Genomic DNA, 25484 nt, shown 5'->3' with positions numbered 1-25484 from the left:
TTGAAGTGCAGGAACTCCTCAAGCCTGTATGGCTTTGAAACAAACAAGCTGTGAGTGGTATCTTCACCTTTTGAAGCATCATTCTCTTAACTTTTACTGCTGAGTTTTGAAATAAGTGGAGGAGATCAATTAAAAAGAGCCTTAGCTGATTGTAGGTGCTGTTTGAAAATGTTGGTTTCCATTGCTGAGGTAATCTATTTTTTGTGATATTTGTAGGTATTTCTATTAAATACAGCAGTGAAAAAGACAGTATCTTCTATGTGATGATATGATCAGCTAACTGGAATGAGTACAAATCACAGCTGCTGGGAGTAGAGGGATAGCAACCATCTCTTTCTAAAAAAGCATAGATATATTTTCCATTTCTTAAGAAAGACTTTTTAAAAACTGTGAGTATGGCATAAGAAGTTTCTAACATTCATCAGTTCTTATAATGGTCCTTACAAATAAGCACAATTAATTAGATTAAATGGTCTTCATGGAGCTTCACGGAAGTAAGTTGGGTAAAATGCATGTGCTAGGACCTGATTTCAGAGAGGAAAATTATGATCAGTACCTATCATCTTTAAATTTGTGGTTTATATTCACACAGTTTTCCACGTGTCTTTGGATCAACAATTTGGGAAAAGAGTAGGTATTTAAAGTTTAAAAGAGAAGCTACAGTGATTGACCTGAGTCCAGTATTCTACTTTCTCTTGGGATTTTCTACTCTAATATTTATAATATTTCTCTGTCTTAACTCTGGAGCAAAGGTCTGACCCAAGGAAATTCTTAGTTAGTGTACAAAATTTTCATGACAGTTAGCACTTTTTGATATGCTTGTAGAAATTGGATTGGGATAAATCTTTTTTGCTCATTGAAACATGAACTAGCTAATTATATATGAAAATGAGATGGGGTTTTTTTGTGTCTCTCATTGATAGCGATGTAATGCAAAGTGCATAGTTAAGTCTTGGAAACAGTAGTAATTGGTGTGAGCAAATGAGTTTGAAATTCTGGGTATGGTTCGCCTTCTTCCATGCCTGTCCCTAAAGAGGGACTAAGAAATTTGTCAGAATAAATATCCAGCTAAGCCATCATCTCCAGGATGGGGGAATACTCCTTTCCAGGAAACTGTCTCAGGGACTTCCAGAGCTACAATAGGTGATTGCTATTGCAATCATTAACCATGATAAAAACCCTTTGCTTTTTGAACTCAGGTAAATGTACCATCCAAGATGTATTTCTGCAGACTCACCTTCTGTTTGTTTGGTTTTTGAACTTGACATCTTTGAGCTTCACTTGCTTCTGTTAATCGTCTTATGAAAATGTTTTAAAAAGGTGAATAGCTGTTCCTCATATTTTTTAAGTTGTTTTAGACCACTGTCACATCACCATTTAATCTTCCCTTTTTGTAGGCTGAAGAATCCTAAGTTTGTTCAGTTACTCCTCAGTAAAAGTTATCACATAGGTTTCTCAGTCCTTTTTATTAACTTCTGTACTTTTAAAAATTTGACTACATAACCTTTTTGAGATGAGGAGGTCAGAAGATTGTGTAATAATGATATTTTCTGGTTTATTCCATATTTTCCATAATGCAAATATATGTGTATTTCTATAGAATCCTAACATTGGGGGTTTGGGCCTTTGTTTAGCACTGAGAGGCATTTTCATAGAACTCTATAGTGTTGCTCAAAGACATTTTTTTTCTTCCGTTCGGTATCAACTAGTTCAGGTCCCCAAAAATCTATACTTAAAATTAGGGTTGGGGGGTAGTTCTTGGTATGTGTCACTTTTGGGTTTTCCTGTATCAAACTTCACCTACCATTTTATCTTCTCATCATCCTTTTGCTACACAGGTAGGTTAATATGATCAGGAAAGTATATGATCGCAACATTTACTTCTTTTTTCAGGATGTTGAATAGCATTTTACCCAGGGCTTGTGGGACTTCGCAATTTCCCTCCAAAGGGAAATTTCAAAGGGAATTTTCATTCTGTGCAATCTGTTACTGTCCATTTTGTTATGCTGGCCTGGGATGTCTGTAATCAACACAATGGCTTGAAACACTACCAATATGTTCCACATAATACAGTGTTCTGGTTTGGAAACATCCCTACTCTCCACCACTGTGAATACACAAAAAATCTCTTAAACTGTTTGAAATGACCTCATTTTTTCTGCTGCTTTAAGAAATTTTGTCTCCTACAGGCTTCTTTTTAAGATCACCTCCTTATGAGGTATTCAGAAAGGAATATAAATTTTATACCTTTACTTTAGAGATCTCTAAACTTTATTTTTGGTCTATGTTGTTAAGTTTTACATCCAAATTGCCAAAGTTTGGTTTCCCCTTTGCTTCTGGCATGGGCCTTTGGAGGAGTTGACGGCATCCTTGAAAAGGTTTACTCTGCTACCTAACAATACTTGGGGAAGATTTTTCCTCTAAGGTTTGGATAATATTTAATTTTGCGTACTTTTTTTTTTTTAGTGGTTTTCTACTTAACTAGGAATTTTCACATTTTCTGGCCAATGAATTTACAAAATCACATTAAAAATATTTCCCCAGGTTTTACTTGGCTTTATAGGTGAGAGAGATGAAAGAAAGGAAAAACCAGTCTCCTCTTATCCTTATGCCAGCAGGCAGTTTATTTTCTTGTGAAAAAAGTATGAATTCTTCATTTTTATCAATTAATTAAAAGTTTTAAAAATAGTCAGTCTGCAGTTTACTTTGCTATTTTTCAAGAAGGGATGACTGAGTTTCTGATAGTCTAATGCCGTCTCCTTCTCTCACTTCTAAAACTCAGAAAGGCCTAGTAAGAGTCTTGCAGATGCTAGTGAGCTTTGAATCAGAACTGAATAGGCAAAGTTCAGCTCTTTTCTGTTAAAACCCCAGAAATCACTGCAATTAAACTTCACTTTAAACTAAATAACTAATGAAAGACGTCTTTGAAGTAAAATTTAATACTTCTACTAAAGTTATGTTGTTTGCATGGTACAAGGTGTTTTAAGTGTATTTTCAACTTAAACAAACGTGCTGAGGAACAAAGAAAATATTCAGTTAAAAAATAAAACAAATAAACCAATAGAACATCATAAATCCAAAAGGAGTGATCAGACCTTATAAAATAATTGGTGTTATTCTGGGTCAGGTTTGACCCTTCACTACTTTTTTCATCTGTTCATTTGAGTAAAATAAGTCTCTGAATTAGAATAATCAGAATTAAACCTATTATATTACTGAATTTTATATTTGGTTGGGTAGATGACATTCCATTTGTAGTCATTAACTTCTATGCAAATAGAAATATCTGCTGAAAGAGTTAAAATGCTTATGTGTAAAGTTGTTATAACTAACGGATTTGAAGGATTTCACTGAGTAAATTGCTGCTGTTATTTTGGCAAGTTGCATAAGCAAGTAGTGGAGAGTCAGGTTGGAACTAGCCATTACAAATACTGAAATCTGATTAAAGAATGAGAAAAAATGCTAATTTTCTTTTTCTATTCTGTTTTGTATCTCTATGAGGATCCTGATATTTCTCTTTTCACGTCAATTCTTTTTTAGAACATTTTCTCAGAACCAGTTTTTAGTTCCTCATTTTAAACCGAAGATACTGTTTTGTATCAAATGCAATTCAGAGGATATTAACCTCAAAACTTGGCAATGAAGGCAGATATGTTACATAATCCTAAATGTAATTTGCAAATGAACAAGGCAAACTATGCATGGACAAATAGGCATATAGATTTCAAAATTAGAAAAAAGAAGTTTCTGAGTGGGGGAAAAAATGAGTTTCTGAATGAATAAACTACATTTCACTAATTTCCTGGGGTTTCTCCTGCAAGGGCAAAGTTAAGGTTTTTTTGCAGCTATTACTGAAATATTATTGGTATTTCCAACTTATCTAATGTTAATATAATAATGCTCAAAAACAAATAAAAGCACATAATGAAGGAAGTCAGGTCAGTCCTGGTTTTCCTACTGTAATATTTTTTTTTTTTTTGCTTCACATACTCCTCCACATTTATTTCTTGACAATACTGTATGTGTTCCCAGCCCTGTAATACCAAACCACTGTACTTCAAATTCTCAAAGCGCAGAAATACTCTGTATGAATTAGGGAGAAAATTCATGTTAAGTCTATTCCAGTGAATTTTATGTACCATTTCTGTCTTACCTTGTTGCAATTATTAATGAAGTTAAATGCTTTTCAGATGCCAGCATGTGGAACCAGGGAAAAATGGATATCTAGTAGACATTCTACTTGATTAAAGGCTGATGATGCAATGGAAGTATGAGGAATACTTCAGGTGATCATTTAATCAGGAGAGATACTGCTTTCTGAAGGCTTTCAGAGTTTTATCTAAATATGATTTTTTTTAAAGTTTGGCTTAGCTTACTGGTTTTAGTTAACTTTATTAAATTGATTATCATTACTCTTTTGTTGCCACAAATATGTCTATGTATGTACATATATATATATATATCTGTGCCCATTTTTGCATGAATCTTTAAATACTGTTTTAAGACTTCAGCATGCTTTCTGTTTACTTTTCCAAATATACTGTCCTTTTCTAGATTTATTACCAGAGTTATGAAATGAGGACATTACCATTAGAATGTTTCTTGCTATTGGTGCTCTAACCCAGAAATGTAATGCTGCTTAGCAGAATTGTAATGAACTCTCACCCTGAGAAATCTAATTCCTGTGGCTTCTCATTAGCAATCCTGATTCTTCACAGAAGAAACCACAAAAATCTTGCCCATAGACAAAACCACAGGAAATAAGCAGCAGCCTCTATATGTCATAGTAGAAATTGCACAATTGCTGTTCACACAGCAAAAAATACTCATGCTGAGGTCCTTAGAAAATAGGGATAAGGGTAATTTTTTTTTTTTAATAATACATATTCTAATCTAACTATGCCATTTTGCAATAATACAAGAGAGTGGAAATACTGAGGATCCAGATGCATCACTGTCATACCAACTTGAACAAAAGAGTGCTCCAGTGTGTGCTATGGCTTTTCTAACAGAATATTTGCTATTGCAGCGGTGGTTGAAATATTCTAAGAAACAGAATACTGTAAATACTGTAAGTGTTTGATACAGCATATAAAAATGAAAATTATTTACCTTTGAGCTTTATTAAATTTTCAATGAACTTTCTCCATCAATAAAATTTAAGAGTTAATTCAGGTTTCTTGTTTGAAAATGCTAGGAAGGAAGTGAGGATTGAAAAATCGAGCATACACAGGAAAAATTGACAAAAAGAAAGAGCCAGCTACATAAAGATGTTACTATTGTAAAAAACAAAATATTTCATTGGTAATATTAAAATACTAGTTTCTGCTTTAATGCTGTCCCTGGCAATTAAATGATGAGATGTTTAAACACAAATGTCTGGAAAGTTGGTTAAAACCCTTGGAATCAATGACACTGCTCTGAAATCAGGATGAATGGAAAATTTAGTGAAAGGATAGATGAAAAAACAGTCCAACTGCTCAACAGTTTAATAGTGTGATATCTGAGAAAACTCAGTTAAAAGGACATATAATAATTGGAGTTTGCTGAATAGCAAAATGGGTAAAGTAGTCACTCTCCAGGAAACCTTCTAACTGGAAAATACTGTTTGTCTTTTCACATGCAGAAGGATCCACAGTCATTCTCTGGGTTCATGCTTCTGCTGGAAAAACAGTTGAGTGTGGAGCAGTGACAACTTTGAGTTGTGAATTCTTGGGAGATGCAGGTTTGCTTGTATCTGTCGTTACCCAAGTCTGGCTAAGAGATCCAAGTACCAAGCCTAGACTCAGGATAACTGAAATTATGGTGGATCGATGTTTTTAGCCTCCCACAATACATGTGAGCATGTAATGTGTAAGTATAGATGCGTGTACATACACAGAAATGAAAGTGCAATTTTCAAAGCCATCTGTTCAGCTCCTGCTGCCTTAAAAAAAAAGAAAGACAAAATAGTGGTTTTTTGGAGGTATGGCCAGCACCAGAGTTCATTCCAACAGAGATCATAAGCTTATTTCTACAAAGAAATGGTTTTCCCTGAAAGCTGAAAGGACTGAAGAATGAGAGGTTCTGCCAAGGCTAGCCAAGTGTTATCCAGGTGGTGTAGAGCTGGGAAATAGCTTGTTGCTTTGATGAACTGCATTAAAGCATGGTCTAAAGGCTCTTCGCTTTTCTATTTTTGAGACCTTAGTAGGATGTGTAACAGTTCTTCCAGAAGTGAGAGCATGGGCCATGTATGGCACAAACAAGTAAGCTCTGGCGGGGTGTGTACCTTTGTATGCTTAAAAGGTACACAACCTGTGAAAACACAACCCCTGAGCGGAACCAAAATTTCATCTCTTATCTCTCCCTGTTGGTTTTTGGTCTGGTAAGCTGTTGTTAGCATCCCAGAGGGAATAGAATTATAGTATTTCTGTAAGGTGATGGGATAGAATTTCACTGATACAAAGGTTAGTGGCAAGTTTTGTCTTAGCCAACGGAAAATAGATTTCATGCTGGTTAACTGAATCATCTGAGTTTTCAGATATCTAACCAAGAAACAGAATGGAAAACCAGAAAAAGTAGAAAAATAATTAAGTAAATTATGGATGAAAAGTCAGAAACATCAAAGCATGGCTGTATAAAAATCTGCGTAAATTATGAAAGTAATATTTGATGCTTTTAATTTTTGCACTTTTGAGCCTCTTAACAGGTAATTTATGAACAAAATAGAGCAGAGGTCACTAAGGTTCTGGTCAGGATTATGGCCACTTTTGGCTGCAGCCATGATTTGAAAGTTCAGGTGTGTACAGTTATGTGACCACTCTGCCAAAATATGGGAAGCAGCATGTACTGAGCTCAGGAAGATAGAAGGTGACAGTTTCTGTAAAGCCTCTTCCACTCTGAAGTAAGTCTGCCCTTCTTATTCTGTAGTTTAGAAGGTGTGTTGATGCATTAGTATCCTGCAAAGAGGCCATGGTTTGCCACATACGTGTTACAACCTTTTCCTTGCACATTTCTGATTTAGTTGTTTATACCTGCCAGTTTGACAAGAAATTGCACATTCTGCACAGGCTTCGTTAATGCAGAAGGACACTTGGGAGACTTAGTCCTCTTACAGTGTGGATACCCTTTTGAAACATGGAACAGAAAAGTTCTGAGTTTCTTCCTGCATGATTATAATCGAGGTGTAGATTGCGTAGAGATGGAAGAATCTCAGGCTACCCGATGGGTATGTATTTCCAGTTACATTCCATGTTGAAAAAAGCAAAGCACAAAAAGGGAATATTATGGAAAAAGGGAAGATCTCACAGCAATGTTCTCCTGGCTTGGGATTTTCTTTCCTCCCTTTCTTGTAAAACTCAAGTTGTTAACTGTGTGCATCGAAGAAGAAAATGATTTTGCATCCTCACTGAAGAGAAAAGCCCTTGCTGTATCAAGTCTGGAATACAGCATCAGTTTTCAATTTGATCTGTATATAAATAAGCCACAGAACTGTGACATAATTCTGTTTATGAGGATATGCATCAGGGTGGAGCAGAAAAAAGCCTTGTGTTAGACATAAGTAAGGCTGAAAAAATTTTAAAGAAATAGTACATGTTTTTCTCTTCTGGAAATGTGACTTGTGCTAAAGAAAGTACATTTTGCTTTTCTGTCAGATAAAACCCATGTGCCCCAAAGTTACTAATTATAGCTCAACATACCAAAGGCTTGGGAAAAAAGAAAGGCCTCCTCAACCTCCTCCTTCAGGGCCTTCCTAAGTGCTAGAAAACTGTTTTATTGTCATATTTCAGTACAAAATATCAACTTGTAAGTAAAAGTTAATGAACAATAAACGAGTATATCAAGTTTGGTCAGCACAGAAAATTACTTCTATTTATTCTAGTAGTATTTATTGATAAGATGAACTCTTAAAGATACCGGTGTAACAGTCATTGTCCGAGGGCCTACAGACCTGCCTTACTATGAATTTGAATGTTTGTTCAGTTCTGCTGTGTGTATTAATTCATGTTTCAGTTTACTGGAAATTTTTGTCATTTTTAACTAGCTGCTGTAGTATTAAATATTGGATTGTCAATGTTCTTGTGAAGGTAAATGTCAAGAGAAAGTACTTGAGTAATGCCAGCATCTCTTCAAAAGAAAATCACTTTGTACAGTAGGTCTCTAGCACACGAGACTTACTGTATTCTGATGTTATGGTGCATTTATAGAAAAGCCTTAATTCATAAATGACGTAATGGTATTTTAACTTAGCCTCAGTTACGCCATTTTGCAGTAAAATTCTCAGTCTTCCTCCTGTGTCACCTGACCACAAACTGTGTTTTGTTCAGACCTGCAGCTGTGCTGCCTAACAAGCCCAAAGCCACATGTAACAGAAGTATCGACTTGCTGCATCCTTTCCCTAAACAGGTCAATCACCTTTGTTCTTTCTACCTTCTCCAAGCTCAACTTGTGAAATTAATATAAATTTCTATTTGAAAACTTTACCTTCTTTTATTTGGGTTGAAACTGGCAAGGGATTCAATGTGTGAAGGGAAAGGAATGCAAGACAGGAAATACGGGTTCTGTCACTGTGCAAGTCCTATTTCCATAGGAAAAAAAGCAAGTCACAGGGATCTATGGACAAAGCATAAATATCAAACTTTCCCTAGCCCAGGTCCCTGAAAATACAAGACACGTTAGGAAGTGCTTTTTTATAATAGCAGCACATAGAACACTTCGCTGATAACGCCAGCAAGCAGCATAATAATACCTTAAACCTAGTGGAAGACAATGGCTGCTTAAAATAATAATGACACCTATTAAATAGAAATTGTAGCCACTGAAGAAAAAGAGCTAAGACAAGTACAGACTTGTACTTGTTTATAGCCAGTTTGTCACAGCCTCAAACCCCAAACTGATTAAGGAATGACATAACGTGGTAACATGATCCAATACCTTATGCTTGGCTGTGATTGTTCTCTGCCAAAAAATTCTGAAGTAGGAAAGGGGGCATTTTGGAGATGAGAAAGAAAAAAAGTTTGAATCTCAGAAAGAATCAGTTTGTGCAATAGTTCTGAACACTGGAGACCACAGTTGCATATCCTTGGTCTGCCACATGTCATGTCTGACCACGAGAGTTTTAAGCTTTCTTCAGTTTAATTTCTAGTCTGCAAAATGAGAATAATTCAATAGCAAATAGTGTAAACAAATACATAGATTAGATCTACTTTCTGTGCTCACTTCAAATTTGAGGCAACTATTTCACAGCACTACAGTCAAGTGTTAAATAATGGCATTAAATTATAAAGACAGATAAAGCAGAAGAACCAACTAGAACAAAAAACAATAAATGTACCAAGGATTTTATGTCACTAGACAGAGATATAAAAATACATAAGATAAATTGATAGGTAAAATGGACGTCAAGTTCTACTGGGCAACTACTAGGCCTGAATATCTCAACAAATACCCACATACATTGAGCCATTACAGGTCTCATATTATTTGTACTTACTAGTTCTGTAGTTCTCATGGGCATCCTCAGGTTTTAAGTGACTTTTGTTTAACTGCCTTCTGTGCCACATGGTAACACCAACTGCCCTTGAAATGCAGCCAGCCTCTAGAGGAGAGCAGTTGCATTTGTGCAGAGTTGCAGTCCGAATTAGGTCTGGTTTGGGTTAGCTCAGGTGTCTCCAGCCACTCAAGCTTTACACAAATACTACAACTGAGAACGCAGTGAATGGGCCATCTTATTGAGTCTCTGATAAGAGAAGACAATGAAAATGGAAGGCAATATGCATACCATTGTAGAAGGAAATGTTTGAAAGCAACACATAAAGTAAGGAAACAGAATCTTTGAGGGAGTTTAATAAAATCTAACAATTTCCTTATATCCTTATAGAGAATCTATTGAACCACTTTGGGCATGTTGTGAAAATTACGATGTAAACGGTCATGTTCAGGGCTTAAGCAAATTATTAAGGACCACTGTGTGATAAATCACTAAAGCAGGTTAGGAACATGCATGATTTCATTCAAGGCAATGGAACTGTTCGTACTCAAAGACAAAGTGTACCTCAGTGCTCTACTGGCTCAGAAGCTCATAGATCAGTGGTAGAATTTCGGCTATGGGCAGGTTCTTTGGAAGGTGTGTATAATGCCTTTCTCTTACTTTCCCCTAGTGCGTAAGTTACTATCAAAGGCAGGATGTTATGATAGATGGACGACTGGTCTGATCCAATAGGTTGTTTATGCGCTTATATTTTCCCGTGAAGAGCAATTTTTCAGTGTTTTGTTTTCCTTTCTCTGTAGTGCATAGAGGAAAAAGGAATTAAGAGCCCTATCTTCTACATGCTCTGTTTGACCTCTCTGAAAACAGAAGAGTTGTATCCACTGGGAAATGTCAATTACTAGGCATGTATATCCTAGGAACAGACAATGGAGATCACCTAAGAATGTTATATAATGTCCAGGTCTTTTAAGTAGCCAGGAAAATAATTTCATTCTTCAGTAATGATGTCACTGAGCTTGTAGTCCAAATGGTGTTCTCATTCTTGGCAAGGAACATTAAACAAAGAATGTATGGTTTTTAAATGCTGCTCAGATTCAGTATAAAGCATTTACCCAAACAAAGGATGTTGTTGTGTCTAGAAACCGTTGTTTATCTTTAGAATGGAGCCATGCTAATAGTTTTAATATGCTAAAATGTGAGGTCCTAGATGCATGGAATAATCAGATTCTGTTCATCTGCCTAAAAGCACTGTCATCCTGTGACCTGAATTAGGACTGTGCTGAAGCCTCAGGCCCTGAGTAATCTGTGCACAAACTAAATATCATAGAAGTTTTTTTTCATTCTTACTTTCTATAGCAAGTATAGTTGTCTTTATCAGTATTAGCAGTATTTTTTTGAATGTCTAGAGAAAATATATGTATAATACATATAATTGTCATCATGCTGCATCAGTATACAAATTTACTGATGTCTTTTTTTTTTTCTGGAATCTTGAAGGAGATTTATGTTGAAGAGTCACTGTGAGTTTTGATTCAAAGTGGTTTATGTCCACATCCAAAAGTACTAAATTCAACAGTGGGATACTGCTTTTGGTATCCTCTGTTTTCTTATGAGTGCTTATGATTTAATCAAAGGAGATGATGGTATTGAGTGTGAATATGTAGAGTTACCTTTGTATTCATGTCACAGAAAATAAACAGACTGAAACGTTTAGTTGAGAGTATTATCCCTAAGAGTAGGTAAGAATACACAAATAGATATGAAGTAAAATGAGCAGTGTATTCTTGTGATGATTTACTTGACTGCCAGCATGAATTTCCAGTCTTAGCTTTTCTGGTGGTTTTTCTAAACACTTACATTTCATTATAGGACAGTGTACAGTGCCGTTTTTGTGTAGGGCTGTCCTTTTGTACATGGAAGTTATTCCCAGGAGGATGATAGAGCACTCTAACAGATTGCCCAGGGCAGATGAGTCTTGATTCTCAGAGCTATTCAAAATTCATCTGGATACAGTCCTTAGAGCGACCAGCTCTACATAGCTCTGTTTTGATTAGGGAGTCTCCAGCTGATTTCCAGAGGTTGCTTCCAAATATAACCATTCTATAATTCTGTGATTTCATTTCTTGCCTCAAAAAAATGAAGGGAATATAATTTTTGTTCACTCAAAGTGTTCCTCTGTGTATCTACGTGTCTTATCTCAATACCACTGCGACATTCAGAGGAACAGAGAAGGAACATCTGTGTGTCAGCTATGCATCAGACAGTTCTAAAGTGCAACCTCAGGGCCATTTGGATAACTGTGTAATTTAGCAAGGCAACTAAGACCTTTTAAGCCATTTCTGAAGTAATATACAAGCAAAATAGGTTGTTGGTTGCCATAGGTTGGTTTGTCTTTGCTTTCATTTGTTCTTCCATGTTATTAAATTAGTCTCAGAAGGTCTTGGACAGAGAAACGAGAAAGGAAAAACATAAAAAACATTTTTTTCCTTCTCCTCCTTTCTGAAGTAAAATGAAAGAAATGTTAATTTAATACTGTAACAAAAGTAATGCTGTCCACTGAGAACAAAAAACTCTGATGGAGTAAAATTCTTCTATGTAAAAAGTTTTAATCCCTTCTGGGAAGAGTTTAGGGTTCCAAAAGTCTTGTAACATTGTTAAAATTTACTCAGTAGTGTTATTCTGGACAGAATTAATTATTCTGCCTTCATAACAAGTCCACCATATATAAATGCATATATTCAAAGCATAGGTTTTCCAAAGAAATTCTCAGAAATTACACATTCTTGGTAGTTGCAGGGGAGAAGAACCAGTATCTTTCTGTCTTTTAAATACAAAAAAGCACTGTGCTGGTTTGAAGGCAAACCAGTGGGAGAAATTAACTCCACACAAATATGTTGCAAGAGATTCTGAATCAGAACTACAATTTAATAGGAAAAAATACAATAAAGGCAATAGTACAGAAACACTGGCTTAAACCAAAAAAGTCAGAATACAGCCTGACCTGTTGGTCAGGGTGATGGATGTGGTTCTGTCCAAGCAGTGTTCTTGTAGAAAAGGTCTGGTTTTTCTCTGGAGGTACAGGGGTGGTTGTCAAGAGCTCTTGTCCTCTGGGCAACCAGTAGTAGTATTGTGATGGCCCAAGCCCCAGATTATATACAGGTGGGAATGTTCGGTACCTCCCCCATGGCAGGGCATTTCACAATTAGATGATGTAATTCTGTGAGTCATTCTGGGAAGTCCTTGATGGTCTATTAGCAGAGATGGCCCCTTTAGGCTGAGTGTGTGTTTGGCAGCTGTTGCAAATGACTGACCATTAACAGTTCATCAGAAGGTGGTGTAGGTGGTTATAGAATACATGCCTTACATTGTAACCAAGACAAGCACTCTAAGATGCCTAAATAGTATCAACAGGCTGCAATTGAAGCAGTCCTATGAGACAGAGAAGGAAAGGTACCAGTGTTCGGGAGACAGGGAGGGTGGTTTTTTTTGTCCTCTGCTGCTGTGAGACACTGCTCTCCTCCAGCTGAGGTAGAATATTCCAAATTATTTTAGAATATGAAGAGCAAATCTATAACCTTGTGGATTCCCACCTTCTTGAGAGTTTGGAAACTGTATCACTTACAATTTGAGGCAGCCATGAGGATGTGTAGATTCTCCACCATTTGCTGTTTAGAACTGTGAGAACAAAAAAAATCCATTTTCTTCCATCTTTTCAACTTGTGTTTTTTTGTATTCAGTGACAGACTCCAAGATCTAGTTGCTTATTTTCAGTTGTTATAATAGGCTTCTTACACAAAAATGTCAATTAGCCCATGTCACGTTCCAGTCCACAGACTCTTCCCAGTGATTAGTAAATAATAAACTTTCCTAGAGCATGATACAAAATCTTTTTATCATCTATAATGCAATCTTCCTCATATAAATCTGAATCTTCTGTTTCTGAGAATCTGAGGCAACTGTGTATGGTCATTGTGGAGTTCGCTATGCCAGTTCCTAATTTAGCACTAATATTTTTTTGAAAAAGTGCAAAATAACAAGCAATGATGCTTGCTTCATATGCATTTATATCTCAAATTCGGAGTCTTAGTTTTGCCCAAGGTTGAGAAATTTGTGTATTCTTTCTCTCACCGGCTCCCTGTCATGTAATAATTCTCTGTCATCTAATTAAGTAGTGACCTGAGATCAGATAAGGCCATTCAATGTGTATATTGAATTTGGCCCAGTCTGTGAAAATAATGTACGAGAGAGAGAGATGTGTGAAAGTACTGGGAAAACAAAGGAGCAATTTAATTTAGTTTTAAAAAGTATTTTAGACAATCTAGCTTCCTTTTTGCCTCTGTTTCTTTATTCTTTTTAGCCTTTAATGTTTCCCCTAGAAGAAGACTTTTGATCAACAAAAACTATACCAGTTCAACTAGAAATCGCTCAGCAGAGATAAATGTAAAAAGAAGTTGCAGTAATGCAGTTGGAGTAACATGGAGCAGGAATGGGCAATTTTGATGTGCCGAGGAAAAACTGGTTTGTGAATGTGACAGTGTGCTGAACAGAGCAGTGAACACATACCCCTGACACTGGCTCCCTGGGATGGAACTAAACGCAGCAGCATCACCATGGGAAGCATTTGCCACTCATTGCTAAGGCAGGTCAGGTTTTCTATTGTGCAGAGAACAGTCATTACCTGATGGTGAGGTGCAGCATTTGTACTTGGAATTATAGTGTTTGGGTAGAAAAAGGAGGGATTTCTAATGGGATTCTTCACTTATAGAAGTTTCTTCTTAAGAAGATTCTTGTCTCTTGAAAAATTCTTTCATCCCGCATTGTATGGTGCACTGAAGCGGTGGGTAAATTGAATTTCAAACGTGCAGTGGAGGGAGATAAGCCTCCATTATCAGAGACAGGTAAATGTTCGTAATGCAGCAGTTTAGTAGAAGCATAAATGGTGCAGAATTGAGGCTTAGGCTTTGTGCTCACAGGGATGTTAAAACAAAGGATTGCCTTTCCATGCTCAGTTCTTACATCTGGGTATAAAATGTTATGGGGAACTGAATATCTGCTTGCCGTACAGTAGATTGGGTGGAAAACAGACACTGATATGGCTATTTGATTTATTTGAATGATGTTGAATGGATTTTGGGTTTTGCTAAAATTTAGGCAAAAATTTTTTTTTTGCTGAAGATGTTTTTTGCTTGAGATACCCTGAAAACAAATCAAATCTTTAACTCACTGCAGTCTCAAATGATTACAGGAAATTTTAAGTTAAAAAAACAAGTAAAAACCACACAACTTTTTTTATAGGCCATGGTGTTCAACTGTATTATTACTGTAACTACTGAAGGCCAAAATGTTCTTCACTCATGTGCACAGCTTTTATTGACAAAGCTCAAGCAATTGCCCCTAAAATATTCTGATTTTCATCCTGTTGCTTTTCATCCTGCCTTGCATCCTTGCCGACTGGACTTACAGTGTGGATGCTTTAATTAGAACATGCTCCTTGCTGTCTTGAGTAGTTTTCAGAGCAGTATTTTCCAAGTGTTTGTGACACTTACCATATGGTTTCCAACTTCAGTGCTGGCCAAAGCCTGGCTGTCACCAACAGACATGAACAGCATGGCTTCATAAACTCACATTCTTTATTCCTTGTGTTTTGCATCAGTTCCCTTTTGCAAAAAATCTGCACTAAACTACTCTTCATTAAAAGAGGAGAAATTGAAATCAAGTGTTCTATACACGTAAAACTGCTGCCCGCACACAGGAGGATGATCTGTCTTCTCTACCATCACTGTTTGTCCTTTGAATTTACTTTACAGTTCCTCTGATGAATGACTTAGGGTTGATACTGATAAAAGAATGAAAAACTGAAGATACTAATGGGGTAAGCAGCTCAGCTGTTATTACAAACAAGACAACTTATTTCTGTGAATACTGCCATCTTTCTGTTAGCCTGTCCTCCATTTGTTTGTTTACCTCTCACTGTAGTTTTCTGTCCTGAGTTTTAAGTAGGAGTATTTTGGCCCATGTATGCTTTTGGCCTCTAAAAGGAATTAATTCTGTTTCCCATTTTGTCCTACATGGTGGAGTTTTAAATATATTTTGGTGCTAATTCCTGTTGAATTCAGAAAGAATTAAATACCTTTATAAATATGGTGACTCAATAAAAATAATAATTAGAAATGTATCCAATACATTGGGAATATCATTATCCAGACGATATTTTTTTACTCATCTTTGATTTTGCATCATTGGGAGCTTTGTCCTAATAGACTTGTTGTCCTTTAGATAGTAAAAAAAGAGTATCTGTTTAGGTTGTGGTTTCAGGTAACTATGAGCCAGTGTTGTATGGAGAGGATACAGGATAGTGTAGCTGGCTGTGGAACACTGGCTGTGGGTATCACTTAAAAAAGGCAAGTGTAACAAAGGTGGTTATTTTTAAATCAAATTCTTTCATAGGAAAGGAAAATATTCACAGTTGAATGCTGTGTTTTTCCTTGCAGGTTTTCACAGGTACTTTTTTCATATGGCTAGAAAGGGTTCAAATAATGATATGAGTTTTCTTCCTAGACAACTGCAGTTTTCCAGGCTTCTAGGTTTTCCTAATGAATTAATTAGTCCTTTTTCTTCTATGGATTAAAGAAAAAGAATGAATCATTTGACTTTACATTTTTGGTAAAATCTGTGATTTTGGCTTACAGAATGGTACATTCCAGTGAAAGTAAGAGCCAAGCAGTCCAGTTTACCACTGATGTAAATAGAATCATTAAGGTTGGAAAAGGTCTTTGAGATCATCAAGTCCAAATCAATGCAGCTTCATAGAATCGTGGAACTGTAGAATTTTAAAGGGTTGGAATGCACCTTAAAGATCATCTAGTCCCAACCACTCCTACAATGTGCAGGGACACCTCCCGGTTGACCAGGTTGCCCAAGGCTTTATCCAGCCTGGCTTTGAACACTTCCAGGGATGGGGCAACCACAACTTCCCTGAGCAACTGCCCTTCTTTCTTTCTTTGCCATATTGCCCACATTTGTAAAACAGTACCTGTTTGGGTTTGGAAATACTAATTTGTTCCTGTTTAAAATGTGCAGTGGTCTGTTCCATGCAGAATTCAGTTATAAATTCATAATAAAAATTAAAATGTGGAAACCTAACTCAATATGATCTACGTAAGAGAATTGGGAGACTTCTGCCTTATGGACCTCTGGGTTATCTTTCAGAGGATCAGTGCAGATGTGGACCATGTTGTTATTTCAGGCCATAGTCTGTGTGGGTATGCAGTGCATTTAAAAAGGTCTGTCACTGAGAGCTTTTAAGACAATTAATCAGCACAGACCAAAAAGGAAGGTCCTTGCTTAGCTAAACATCTAAAATATTGACTAAGGAGGATAAGTCTAAAAAAGTTGTTTTTACAATGAATGGTCATTTGCAAATTTCAGCAGTGGTCTGTGCTAAGATCTACTCTCTTCAACGTACTTATAAATAACCTAGAAGCAGATGTGAACACTGAGATTAAAAGTTTGGAAGATACTAAGTTATTCAGAATAGAGAGAAGAAGAAAAGGTGGTAAAGAAGCGCTCATAGAATTAAATGACCAGGCAATAAAATGGCAGCTGAAATTCAGAGTAAATAAATGTGAAGTCATACACATGGTGAAAACAACTCTGGAGTCACGTAAAACTGAACCAGCTGTTCCCAATCAAGAGCAAGATTCTGAGGTTATGATCTTAAGTTTCATAAAACATTGATTCATTGCTCAGTGACAGTCATAAAACCAAATCAACTGTTTGGCGTTTTCAAGACTGAAAACAAAGCAGAGAACACCATTATGCCACCATGTACCTTTATAGTTCAGTCGTGGTTTTTTGCGCAAGTTCTGATCCCTTGATCTCAAAAAGGAATTTATTAAAACTTGAAAATATTCAGAGAAGGCAAAAAACGTGACAAAGGTATAGAGTTTCTCCAGAAGGGGTGGATTACTAGGCTAGCCATTTTTAACTTGGAAAAGGGTGATTTAGAGGGCTGATAAGAGATCCACAGAATCCTGGCTTTCACAGGAATAGTTGATACAGGTCAGCTGTTCACTCTCTTTTCACAGAAAAACTAAGGACCATCAAATGAAACTGGCTAAGCTGATTTCAGATCAAATACAATATGGCAGTTCTTTAACCAGAGAGTTGTAGCCCCATGGAACTGCTCACCAGGAGGCATTGCAGATGCTCATATTTATGTGGATTTTAGGGGGAAGTGGACAAACACTTAGAAGAGGAATCCACTAACGATTAATAAACAGAAAAAATCCATTAAGCTTAGGAAGTTGTGTGACCTGCATATAATTGGAAACTGAGGGACTTCTGAAGGAAAAGTCTGGTTTTTCTCTGTTGCTATTCACTGAGCATCCACTTATGGCTACTGCCAGAAAAAAGATACCGGTCTAAATGGCCCCCTGGCTTGAATTCCTGTTCCTAAGAAGTGCAAATAAAGTGTTTCTTTTTTAAAAACAATAAAGACCAAAATCACCCAGTTTAATACCAAAATCACCTGTTTGGGGCATGTGGTATGCTGTATTATCAGGCTATTTAGACATCCAAGCAATAATTTAGAGCTGATATTTTCATAAAATACAAAGGGACTTAATGACTTCCAAAATTACTTAAAGGGACTTAATGGATTCCAAATCTGACTGATTTGCAGTCTGGTTTAGACATTTCATTGTATTTGTTGACCTTGAAAACTGGGGCATAAAAAACTATACAGACAATATCAGAGAGTACTGATCACAGTAAAAATTACGTTGACTTTGGAACTTTAATTAGGGATTTATGTCTTCTTTTATTTTTTAAGGTTATTAATCTGCCACACATATTTTCAATATAGAGTGAGTAGAAACTCATGTTTCTTCTTTAAATGCCTGGATTGAAAAAAACCCGATGAGTTCAAAACCAGTTGATGTAAATTGTGATTTTCCAGGAAACATGACTGTTCCATGAATGTATTATATTGTTCAATCAGTCAGAATAGTGCTTTCTTCATTTGCTAACTCATGGAGGCTGCTATAACACTCCAGAATGGGAAATCCTTTAGAAGGGTTATTTCTGAAAAACCAACTGGTGCTTGGGGGTTTTTTTCAGCTAAGACTCAACAAAAAATTATGTGGTTCCTTAAGGCATATATTTCTTAAAACTACCCAGTTTCAGATCTAGAAGAATACTGCTGTACAAGATTATAATAATGCTTTCAAATATTTCATCTGAGAATTTATGTATGAATGCGCATTCCTAAAGCATATGTGTTAGATTAACATTCAGTCCACCACAGCCACAATGCACAGTTTCCTTTAATGGATTCCAGGGATTTAAGAAAAATATATTTTACATTATTAACTTCAGCTTAGTTCTATTAACAGCAATTAATCCTCTTTTTTGTTCAACTTAATGAGATTTATGCAAGTTTAGGATTTTGAAAATAGTATTGTTATATTAGCATAAAACTACTAATGAAGGGATAAATAGGGAAATCAATCTTCACTGTCTATTCAATGAAAATTCCCTGTCTATCCAAATGCTAGCATGCTGTCCATCATTAACATGCCTGCTTGATTCACAATTAAGTGAGGCTTATAGCTGGCACCCGAGAACTCTGAATTCACCTAAAGATTCCTGCTGACTGATTATGAAATTAATGTATTTATATATATGTACAAGTATATATTATATCTAGCAATTCAGTACACCATTTCTGACAAAATTAGAAATTTTCTTACTACGCTAAGTCTTTTGCTTATGTTATTTGTTGTTTTCACTATATATTGACCCCAAATAATATCAATAATAATCTTCTGTAAAGTTAGCAAAACGCTTTAGTTCTTAATGTCAGACTAATGTGTGATGAAATAATATCTCGTTGTATGTGACAGCCTATTTCTTGGTCTGCCTATCAAGTAAATAATAAAGTACAAGAATTCAAAATTTTTAAGTTGGAATAAGAGTATTTTTGAAGCTTGGAGTGAAGGAGGGAAAACTCACAAAGAATTTTGCTCGCAACATCAGTGCATCTAAGACTCAAGTCTAAATTACCAGCAGCACAGATCATAATTTTCTGATTTTAATTTTTCTCGTCCTTTAGCTATAATAAACAATGGTAATAGCCAGTTTTCAGGATGACATTTAGAATTTTTTTTGTATTCTAGTGTATTAGTTGAATCCTAAGACAGATTGCATCACCTCCTGTGTATTGGGCTTTCATTCATTCATTCATTCATTCATACAAGTTTTCTTCTTCAGTTAAGAGCATTGTACAGATACTTTGGAGCTGCACTTGTGTTTAAATTTCTGCTGCAGAAGGCATTTGTTTCCTAACGTAACATATGCCACTTTTGACATAACCAAACCATTTCTGTCTTGCCAGCAGATGATGTGTTTGGATTCAGGCAAATTGCCAAAGAGGCTCCACTATGTTACGTTTCTTGTACTGTTTAAAAATTGCCCTGAATACATCAGAGGGACTAGGCAAATCTGTTCGAAATTTAGATTCTAAAGGGGTTGTAAAGGGCTGGTTTAGGAGCAATGAAAATTTTAGTCTAGAGAAGAAATTACATTGCCTTGTTTTCTTTGCCCCACAGGACAGATTGGAGACCTATGCCTGCGTGGATGTCGTTTAATATGAACTGAATATAGTCTGAGAATAATATTTCTGATCAGCATAGCAGATTTATTTTCCCTGTTCCTCACTGGGAAGCAAAACTGGCTGTTTAGAAGGACACACAATAGGTACAAACAAAACCATTTCTTTTGAGATGTTTTGGTCTGTTTCTTCTTTGCTTTGTACTTAGGGAAGATTGGGAGAATAGTATGAATGTGATGATGATTTTCATTCTTAAAGTAATCTCAGCATTAATTTCCATAATGAATTTAATGTACGACTCGTAACTAACCATAACTACAAATAATGCTTTGAGCACTCTGGATGCCACAAAGCCAGACATAGCACTCCTCCCTAAACATTGAAGAGGAGACATTCTGAGCTTGAAATGGTATTTGGGGCACTTCCTTTGAGACCCTGAAATATCCTCTAAGACAGTTTGGTAAAAACTTAGTGTCCTTACTTGCATGTTCTGCTCATTCTTACAACAAGATGGCAGTTTGCTTTTCTCCATTTCACATACATTGTTAAGCCTTCTGAGCTCTTTTGTTTGGAGACTTTATATGAATCCAATACAGAAATCAGGGATTAAATGAACAGAAAAATTACAGAATAGTTTTAAAATAACACGAAGATTACTCTGTGTTAGAATTCAGGTGCAGCTTCTGGTTGCACTAAGTGATAGATTTTGATTTTCTTCCAAGTAAAAAACTCAGTTTTTTGGTGAAAGTTAATTTTAAGTCTCCCCTTTCCAGAACTTCCAAAGTAATATACCTTCCATAAAGCCCAGTGGCTGCCTGGCTCCCACCATACCTCGCAGTATGCCAAAGACCTCTGTAACAGGAAAGAGAGCCGGAGTCTCTGGCATTGCCTGTCAGAATAATTATAATGAGTCACTTTTGTCACTATGGATCTAGTGACAAAGAGTGATCTTGGAAAGCAAAAATGGGATCTCGCTGTTTAAAACCTTTCTTTTCAGAACCAGTGTATTTCAACTGCATCATTCAAATGTGGATCTTAATATTCACAAGACCATGAAATTAAGAGTAAAAAGAACTTATACATTAATAAATGACATGCTAAAATAATAATTATATGGTTAGCTAGTATATGTGTACATATTAACTGCCTCCTAGTTTTCATTTCATTTGAAGGGCAAAGTATATCTAAAGTAATCCCCACAACAGAAAATGTTTCACATAACTTGGATTGGATCCTTTTTCCTATGAAGTAAGGAGAATTTTGCAGTAGATTTCAATGCACCCAAGTTCTTATATAGTCATTTGAGACAATGCAAAGAAAAATGAAAGAAAACCCCCACTCTTTTTCTGTCTTAAAATTAGCACCAGGGCTAATGGCTAACATGAAACACAGGAAAATGGATAATAAGGCTCAAGAAGTACTGTCGTTGGGACCATGCTTGAATTTGTATGTGCAATTACATCATTTTATTGTATTGTAGGAAAAAAGCCTTATAAATTTGAAGTAAACATTTCTAATGGAGCACAGGTGTTAATATCTTAGTTAAATAATTGGCCGATAGTGAGTGCTGTCTGGCAGTTCCACCCAGTTGAAATGTGTTGAGAATTGTTAGTTCACTTCAGTGGTTTCTGGTCTAAGCTTGCATGTAAATGTGCAGAACTGTCTCAATTATTTGTAATTTTATCAGTTTATTTTTTAAAGACTAGATTTCAAATTAAGTATTTGTGTTTTAACGGTGTTTTAACCCCGTGGGCAGGAAGTATTTCTGTTGGTTCATTTAGTGCAACTGTTACGTAGTTAGCTCAGTCCTTCTACTCTTGAAATTAATGGCAACATTCCTGCTGATTTCAGCAGCAAAAGCAAATCTACATCATAACTAACTGCAATTCCCTTTACTCCTCCTTCCCTCTCCAAATATTGTGTTTATTAGAGAAAATTAATTTTAAAATGTTCTTTAACTAGTGATCTGCTGAAAGACATTTAACTCCTTAAATTTAGTTTTTAAATGTCAGATGTTAAGAAACAGAAGACACTGATTAATGTACTTCTCTTTTCACTTTTCAATTCATAATCTGTGCTTATGCTGAATCCCTGGCTAGAAGGGAGATATTTACGTGGTGCATATTACAAGCACTAAGAGCATTTAGAAAGACCTATATTAATGTAATTTTCCTGCTTAAATGTATCCTCTGTGCTTTGCTTGGTACTGGTTAAAGCTTATTAACATACAACTGAAATGAAACAGCCCAGGGAAAGAGGCTGCTGTCAGATCCCACATGATGAATTGTAACTTCAGGCATCTCTGTGTAAATCTCTCTGCTAACCTGTTCCCAATTAGTGACATGTGGGACCAGATTTTCTTGTATTTGAAGCAGAGGCTCTAAGAAGTTTTTACGGTGAAAAAAAAAAGCATAAAAAAAGGAGATGGGAAATGTTATAACAGAAAGAACTTTAAATCCAAGTCCTATGTGATTTTATAAGCAGTGTCAAATATTTTTAAGTATTACATCTCAGTGTAGTGCATTATACCATGATGTGTTAAAGGTCTGACTTTACAGTGATTGGTGTTATTCCAGGTCTTAAGTTTCAAACTTTAAAAGGCCTTTTTTTTCCTTTTTTTTTTCTTAACAAAGAGATGAATGAGAATATCTTTGAAGAGACACTAATAAACTTCCTGCTTTACATCTAGAAATACATAGGATACTGCACCTCCTTTTTTTCCCAAGAGTTGTCAATCCTCTTCTGTTGCAAATTGGCACAATTTTGATGAAAATAGTGGAGCCATGAGGATTTAAGTGAGCCATAAGATTGAGAATCTTGACATATAGATATCTGTGCTTCCATTGCATTTTTAGTTATGATATCACTTTCATTTTTCTTCATGCCATGGATGCGTTTTTAGACTCTGTATGTGCTCAGTCTTTCCTTGAAGTTATGGTTGGAGTGTAGGAGTCTGAAGGCAAAACCATGTAACTTCCTGAAGTGTACAAAAGGTCTTTTAAACAAGAATTCTTCATTTTGAGAGACAGTGAACATTAACCTTCTGTGCTTTTCAGCTGAAATTTGGGATATGTTGATCCAAGAACCAGGCCAGCATAACATTGTATGCATAGATACATAAATAAACAAAAAAGCAAAGAAACACATGCTCAAACTTGGCACTTTTGTGGTGTTTCACTAGTAATTATGGGTGCTTTTCGTAGGCATTAGGGTCAAAAGAGAAGGTGGTTGTGTTTGTCCCAGAAAACACCCTGTTCTTGAGATACATAAGAGTGCCTAGACAATTCAATATCTAAATGTAATTATACATGCTCTAGTGACAGTTCCAGTTCCGTGCTGCAAAGTGCAAAACATCCATTCCTTCGCTGAGTCCTCTAAAATAGAGAGGAGCACTGTGAAAATGCCTCCAAATAAAATACAACCTGGGTGGTACATGGGAATGCCAAAGCCAAAATTACTGCAAACACAATAAAATGGGAGCCAGATAAACCCACATTGCTTGAGCATTTTCTTATATTCTAAATACATTTTGAAAAAGTGTAAATTTTGAAGGGTGTCCCATGGGACAGACAGAGATAGAGAGGAATCATTGTGTGTGCATTCTGGTTCTCAAGTGCTCATAATACAGAACTTAAAATTGCTGCAGGCTGATGGGTATGTTGCTCATCTGTGTCTGTTAATGTTTTGCACGGCCTGGTTTGTGGTAGTGGGGGGGCCACAGAGCTGGCTTCTGTGAGGAGCTGCTGGAAGCTTCCACCATGTCCAGCAGAGTCAATCCTTGGTGGCTCTGAAGATGGACATGCTGCTGGCCAAAGCTGGGCCAATGAGAGATGGTGGTAACACCTCTGTGATAACATATTTAAGAAGAAATCAAAACAAAGATAGTGGGGCAGTTTTAATTCCAGATGGAGAAGAGGAGGAGGTGAGAACGTGTGAGGGAAACAACATGGAGACACCAAGGTCAGTGAAGGAGGGGGAGGAGGTGCTCCAGGTGCCGGAGCCAAGATGCCTCTGCAGGCCGTGGTGATGACCATGGTGAAGCAGCTGTGCCCCTGCAGCCCATGGGGATCCACGGGGGATGCAGAGATCCACCTGCAGCCCTTGGGGGAGGTGCCCATGCCAGAGCTGGTGGATGCCTGGAGGAGGCTGTGATCCAGTGGGAGACCTGGTGGAGAGAGGGGGCCCTGCTCCCAGGCTGGAGCAGCCTGTCCTTGGAGGACTGCATCCCGTGGAAGAGTGACCCATGCCCCAGCAGTTTTGGGAGGACTGCTTGCCTGTGGGAGGGACTCACACAGGTTACAGCAGTTGTGGGGGGACTACTGCTTGTGAGACTGGAACGATGCTGGAGAAGTTCACGGAGAACTGTGTCCCGTGGGAGAGACCCCACAGTCTCACAGGGGAAGGACTCCTCTCCCTGAGCAGCAGAAGAAAACCTCGGGTGATGAACTGACCAAACCCCCATGCCCTGTCTCCCTGTGCTGTCCGTGGGAAGGAGGGATGGGTTGAGGGAGGAAAAAGTGTTTTAAGGGCTTATTTTACTTTTCATTATCCTCCTCTGATTTTGTTAGTAATAAACTCACTTTGTACCTCGAAGTTGAGCCTGTTTTGCCCTCAGAGTGTTTTCCTTACGGTTGTTATCTCAACTCATGAACCCTTTAATTTTTTTTTTTTTCTCCTCTGTCCAGCTGTGGCAGGGGAGGGTGAGTGAGCGGCTGTCATAGGTGCTTGGCATTTGGCCAGTGTCAAACCATGACAGTTAATGAGAAAGATTGTAAATAAAACTTCAAATAGAACAAAGGACCTTAAAGGGACTTTATTAATCAGTGTGTCACAAAAGCAGACAGTAATCATGGAATACAGTGGTTCCATGACAGACAAAGCAATCATCAAAATGAGTGTAAAGGTGAAGAAAGGGCAGAACCCCCAAAGAATAGCAAGTATGAAATAATGAAACATCAGCCTGAGGTGGAAGAAAAGTACAAATTGTTTTTCTTTGGCCATGACTTAAATGGAAGCTTCATCAATGACTGTTCATAGACCAAACAGAAGTTTTCCCTATGACTTATCAGTTAAAAAAAAATGTCGGAAGAGGTATTTTGACATTCCTGTCTCATCATATGTCTGGATGGAAGGGTGATGTAGGACATAACAGTGTAGGAAGGCATTAGAAAGTGCTGTGAATATTCACAATAAGCTTGAAAAACAGTATCATGCTGAAAGCATTATAAAGGCTAATAAAATATTTCTGATAAGTACTTTCTGACCTTGCCATCCTGCTGATAAAATAGTGAGGACTTTCTGAAGTCACATAGGCAGTTAAGTCTCATTTCTATCATGGCAGTGCTCTTAAGAACAAACTTGTCCTTCTAGCAGGAAAGATCTCTAGTTAATCTTCCATCTCAA

General features: G+C 36.8%; 1 protein-coding gene across 2 annotated transcripts in view; it reads left to right on the top strand.

Moving 5' to 3' along the window:
- Positions 1-23848, top strand: part of RIBC2 (RIB43A domain with coiled-coils 2) — a 40913-nt gene extending 17065 nt beyond the window's left edge. Inside the window, exon 8 of one of the 2 annotated variants that reach the window (XM_039570555.1) lies at positions 20080-23848. The gene's annotated coding sequence lies outside the window, so the exon portion shown is untranslated. Of the gene's footprint in view, positions 1-4190; positions 5259-20079 lie in introns of those variants that run through there. The other variant, XM_039570556.1, reaches the window with a different exon arrangement.
- The last annotated feature ends 1636 nt before the right edge of the window (positions 23849-25484 follow it).

Source organism: Corvus cornix, chromosome 1A (genome assembly GCF_000738735.6).
Source record: "Corvus cornix cornix isolate S_Up_H32 chromosome 1A, ASM73873v5, whole genome shotgun sequence".
NCBI lineage: Eukaryota > Metazoa > Chordata > Aves > Passeriformes > Corvidae > Corvus > Corvus cornix.
The sequence above is the reverse complement of the archived record's forward strand: the minus strand, read 5'-3'. Positions and strand labels throughout refer to the sequence as shown.